Source organism: Phyllostomus discolor, chromosome 1, assembly GCF_004126475.2.
Source record: "Phyllostomus discolor isolate MPI-MPIP mPhyDis1 chromosome 1, mPhyDis1.pri.v3, whole genome shotgun sequence".
NCBI classification, from domain to species: Eukaryota; Metazoa; Chordata; class Mammalia; order Chiroptera; family Phyllostomidae; genus Phyllostomus; species Phyllostomus discolor.
In genome coordinates, this window is record NC_040903.2 from 74772222 (window position 1) to 74778001 (window position 5780).

The 5780-nt window shown below is 45.9% G+C and overlaps 1 pseudogene; it reads right to left on the bottom strand.

Annotated features, from left to right (window-relative positions):
- Positions 1-823: 823 nt before the first annotated feature.
- Positions 824-2088, bottom strand: LOC114493024 (annotated as a pseudogene).
- Between the last annotated feature and the right edge of the window lie 3692 nt (positions 2089-5780).

Sequence of the window (5780 nt, forward strand, 5' to 3'; positions counted from 1 at the left end):
CCAAAACTTGATAAAGCCAAATGACATTTCTAATAAGATGGGGCCTTTTATTCTTACGTACACACATTTCTTCACGGAAGCAAACATCACAAGATACCAGGCCAGCTGACAACAACATACTCCTTTGCATTCCAGAAATGTTTAACCGATTGCCTGTGATGGTTAGAGCTTCAGTTAGGGTCTGGCCAAGTTGAGAGGAATAAAATCTGGAGGACGGCAGCCAGCTAACTGCACACGGGAGGTAGCTGACTGCCTGCTCTGCTCAGGGTGTCGGGAGGACTACTCACGACTGAGCAGCTGCCTCCCAGAGAGATATACATGGAGCCCAGAGGCTGGATAGTGAAGGAACATGAGCAAATCCACTTGAGACTAAATAAAACAAAATATTATTTCAAATATTGACTTTTGTTTTATGTTAAACTTGAGAAAGAACAGGAGGAGTTTCAAGAGGTGGATAGAAACATTTATCAAGATGCCAAAGGCATCTTGGTACTTGGAAAGGTTTTAGATGTTTGTAACATGGGTTGTTCCTCTAATGTGACTTCAAAGTAGAGGTGGTTCCTTCTCCTTGTCACAGGTGTGCTTCCGGGACTATTGTGCATCACCAGAAAGGCTGGTTTGGGGCCAAGAATGGAAAAGAGAGTGAGAGATAAAATGAATGAGAGTGGAAAATAAGTTTCTCAAATTATTTTTTGCTCACATTTAATTTTTATTGATTTGAATGCTGCACAAAACAATATTTATTTCATTTAATTCATTTATTTCTGTTTGCTGCTGTTATTTGAATTAAAGAGAGAGGGAACCACTGTGGCCTTTTTTTTTCCTTTTTATCTGAAGGCCACCTTAAGCTTTCTAAATTTGGACTATTTAATCAAACTGAAAGGAGAAAGGGGGCTCTGCAAAATCACCCAAAGGGGAAAGGAAAGGGTGCTTTGTCAATCATGCCCTGTGGTGGGTGATTAACTGAGTGTACAATTATGTTTCACTTTTAATTAATTGTGCTTAAGGCTTTAATTAAATTTGGGTGTTCCCTTCTTAGAGCAGCACATACTGACGAAGGTGCATGTGCTGGATGATGTCGCGGCAGTCTTTGAACACGCCGTGGACATTGTCGGTGTCCAGGGCGCAGGCGAAGTAAGGTAGTAGTAGTGGCGCCCCTCCCTGCTGGCAGTGCTGATTCTCAGAAACTCATCGCGGATGAAGTACTGGGCCAGGGTCACCTGCGGGTCCTCGCTAGGCTTGGGAGTAGCATCCTCAGGAATAGTGTAGCGAGCAAATTCTGGAAAGTAGTCCTCAATTTTCAGTTTTCCAGCAAGGACTTTCTCGGAGAGCAGGTCTTGCTTGTTGAGTAACAGAATCACAGAGATAGTGCGCAGCCATCTGTTGTTCCAGATGCTCTTAAAGAGGTTCAGAGCCCCCTGCAGGCAGTTAGTTTGGTTGTTCTCCCAAATGACCATGTTGTAGCTGCTGCTGGCCACCACAAAGATGATGGCAGTCACATCATTGAAGCTTTGGATTCACTTGCGTATTCTTCATGCTGGCCGCCCACTTCAGACATAATGGAAGTTAACTTTGTCCACCTGGAACTTGGTGTCAAAGATTCCAGAAGTCAGGGCACGGCAGCGACGCAGCTCCTGATCACTGGGGACATAGTCAGCCTGCTTGATGACATCAGTCTTGTCCAGGAAGTACTGGGCACAATCACCTGGTACTTGGAGCATTAGTAGCAGGCGTGCACTCCCTGTCCTCCCACAGGGCCTTGGCGTGCTCGCAGAACTCTGGAGGGAAATCAAAGTCAGGCACGTTCGTCACACGCAGAATATAGTCCACTCCGAACTGGTTCTCTGGTTTGGCCAGTTCCATAGCTGGCACCAGGTCGCTCAGGGCAGCCACAATGGTTTTGATGGCCTCCTTCAGGTTGTTTTTGATATCCTGCACTTTGGTGGCCTTCTCACCTTCCCAGTTGCTTCTGGCAGCATGTGGGTCCTCTTCAAAAAGCTCTCCGTTAAACCCATTAACATGCAGGATCCTCATTTACTTCACAATGGTGCTTTTACCAGATTCTCCAGCACCTCTGCCTGCCCTCCAAGTACTGGTAATCCTAGGGAACCGCCTGCAGCTCTCAAATCCTCAAATAATTAAACAAAGGTTAAATGAGAAGGGAATGATTTAGAAGTTAAAGAGATGTTGGAATTTGGTCCAGCATAGTTTAGCTACTATCCTGAGTACTAGTCAGGGACAGAATGCCTCAGGGTAGGTCAGAAGAAAGGGGTTCTACGAGAAGTATGATGGTTAATTTTAAGTGTAAACTTGACTGGGCTAAGGGGTGCCTAGGTAGCTAGTAAAACATTATTCTGGGCGTGTCTCTGAGGGTGTTTTTGCAAGAGATTAGCATTTGAATTGGTAGACACAGTAAAGCTGATCACCCTCCCCAATGTGGGTGCGCCTCATTCAATCTGTTGAGGACCTGAATAGAACAAAAAGGTGGAGGAAGGGCATATTATTAACACTTCATGCCTGACTGATGAGTTGGGACTTCTACCTACTCCTGTCCTCAGATTAGGAATTAAACCGTTGCTTCCCTGGTTCTCAGACCTTCTAGGTTTGGACTAGACTATACCACCAGTTTCTTTGGTCTCCAGTTTGCAGACAGCAGATGGTGGGACTTCTCAGCCTCCATAATTGTGTTAGACACTTATAATCAATCTCTCTCTCTCCCCTGCCCCCCCTCCAGCCCTCTGGTTCTGTTTCCCTGAAAAACTCTGACTAACACAAGAGAGGAGCATTGTACAATAAATCTGATTGTCATTGTTCAACATGCTGGTGCTCACTGAACATGAACCTAGGACCCATCTTTTGCCAAGTAAGAATGGTGTTTAAAATTTGGCATTTATTAAACTATGTAGTGTAGTCTACCACCTACTAAGCAGTGTATTTTGTCAGGGGGTAATTCAGGAGAGCCGCTAGGTTGGGATTTCCAGGGCTCAGGTTCAGATGAACCTGAAATATCAAATCCTACTCCCTGATTTATCGGGGAGGGGATGAAAGTGGTGATGGGACTTTCCCAATCTTCTACTCCAGTGCTTCTTAAACTTCTAGCATGTTTCAGAGTCAGTCACCTAGTGGGGTGTGAGGTTTGTTAAAATAATTTCTGATTTAACAGGTATGGGGTAGGGCCCCAAAATCTGCATTTTTAGTAAGTTCCTGGAATACTGTGGCTGCTGGTGGGGTGTAGGAAAGATCCACACTTTGAGGACCACTGCTCTCGTCTGCTGCAGCTTCCTCTTCACCAGGCTCTTTCATTTTAATTTCTAGCCCCAGTTTAATGAAATGTCCTTTAAGTCTAGTATTGTTGGGAGATATGGTGTCCTGAGATGCTGGACACAGCTGAGAGGCCATTTGCCCTGGGAGGCCTGCTCCCAGCTCACAAGTTTCTAAAGCTGGATATGTGCTTTGCTGATATTGGCTACAAGAAATACAGTTGTGACTTTCTGTTACCATTTGTTCAGATTCACAGCTGCAGCCAAGCATTTGAGCCTCAGGAACTGAACACTGTAATTTGCGCCAACAGACTGCTGATTACCTCAGACCAGGTGTGAATTATTATTCTTCCTCAATGGAATCTGCTGATAGAGAGGGCAGACTGCATTTCCAAGTGAATCAAGGGCCTTTGTCAATCTTGGCCCCTGCACAGCTTCATGAGATGAAGGGGAGCAGCTGTCACCGTCTTTCTGCACTGGAACTCTGCACGGTAAAGGGAAAATATAACTTGGCAACTGACTACATCCAAAGTCATGGCAGGATGGGGACAGTGCCTCTCCCTTTGGGAACTTGCCAGACTGAGGTCTTGGCTGAACTCTAATTCCTCAGGAGGTCCTTTTGCCTAAACTGTGATGTCTGGTCCCCTTAGGCTCTCCTGGGCTGGATGCATGTCCCCAGGTGGACACTGAGGGAGGCATTGTTTCCAATGGTGCTTGGAAGATACAGTCAGAGTAGGAACACCCCCACCCTGGCTCAGTGCAGCTGTTTTTTTTTGTTTTTTTTTACATGACTTCAATAGCTTACTCTACAAGGCCAGAAATAAGAGCTGTTAATAGTTAATATTATCTATCTATCGTCTACCATATTTTGACATGTATAATGTACACTTTTTTGCCCAAATTTCTGAGGGAAAAATAAGGATGCACATTATACATGAGTATAACGATTACATACCATGGGTATAATAATCCTGTGTATAATGTGGAGAAAACTGGGCGTGCATTATATATGGCAAAAATACAGTATTTATCTATGTATCTCATCTGTCTATTACTCATCTCTCTATGCGTTATTCAAGTGACCTGAATTTCTAATACATGGTTCTGAACTGGGTACTGGAAAGGGGAATGCAAAGCTCCCCTCTAGGACCTTCCCATTTAGGAGGGGATAAAAGTTATGTAAATAATAGCAACATCAATCTCAATGAAAGCCAGAATAAACTGAATGCTGGACAAGAGGTAAAAAGGTGCTTCAGGATCCTTTTTTTAAGAGAAAAAAGTACGTATTTGGAGATGTTTCATGGAGGAGGGAATATTGAGTTGAACTTTGAAAAGTGGATAAGATTTAAATAGGGGAGGGGGAGAAAGAAGGGGGTAGGCTTTATAAGCACAGGGAATAGGGCGGGCAGGCAAGGTGGGGGTTGGGAATGCTTAGGTGCCATCATTTAGGGTGTGCTGGACTGCAAAGAAGCCTCCAGGTCAAAGAGGAATGTATTCTCTGTCAGAACAGAGAGTCCAGCGTGGGGGGGGGGGGGGCAGGCTCCAGTATGGCCTCTGAGTCAACAGCTCAAGGATGTCATCAGCATATAACCCCCTCCTCAGCGCTGCTTTGCATCCCAGCTTCACTGCGCCTGCCCTCTTGGGAGGAAAAAGCTCTGCCTGTGATGCCAGCTTCACATTGCGACTGGACAAAGTCCAGAGGAAGAAGTGAGATGATCTCTTTTCTATGGTTCCTTATAATGTGGGAAACATTCCCTAAATCTCCCCAGCAGATACCCCTCATCTTTTTATAGCTCCCCTACCCACCACTCAGCAGACTTTGGGTGGTTTTGAACTAATGTCCATTCCTGAACTAATTGCTGGAAAGAAAGTTCCTGAGATTTGCTCTGACTAATCACTGGGGTGAAATGGGTGTTGGGGGTCTACAGTGGCCCCACAAAGAAAGTGCCAGGCAAGAAAGGAGAAGGCTACCTTCTGTGGCACAGGACATGTGAGGCGGTGAATCAGTAAATATGATGGCAAGGAAGGCAGGACCCTCCATGCTGGGGGAAGGAGGGAGGGGAGTTCTGTGCTGGAGACACGGGGGCCTGCCTGGAGGATTTCACTCAGGGACAGAAAGGGGCAGAAACACGTGTGTTTTGCAAGACAGGAAGACAAGCTGAAACTGGAGGCACGAGGTGTGTTAGAGGTTATTTTAGGAGTTGAAGGGAGGTGATGAGAGATAGCAGCGAGAGAGCAAAGTGGAGAAGTTTGTGCCTGCCATGTCCAAGATAAAATTACTGGACAGAGTCACTATGTGGATTGTGTCTGGGGGGGATGGGGTGGAGGTCTCACGGATTCACATCTGAGTTTCTGGGGAAATGGTGAAAATGGTGATGCCATAAGGAAAAGAGTAAGGAGGGTCAAGAGAGGGGGCTGGTTGGCCAGCAGCCACCCCTCACTCAGCCTAGCACCTGGTTCCACCTGCAGCACTTCCACTCTGTGAACACATGCTTTCCTCTGACCGGGGAGCCCTAAGTT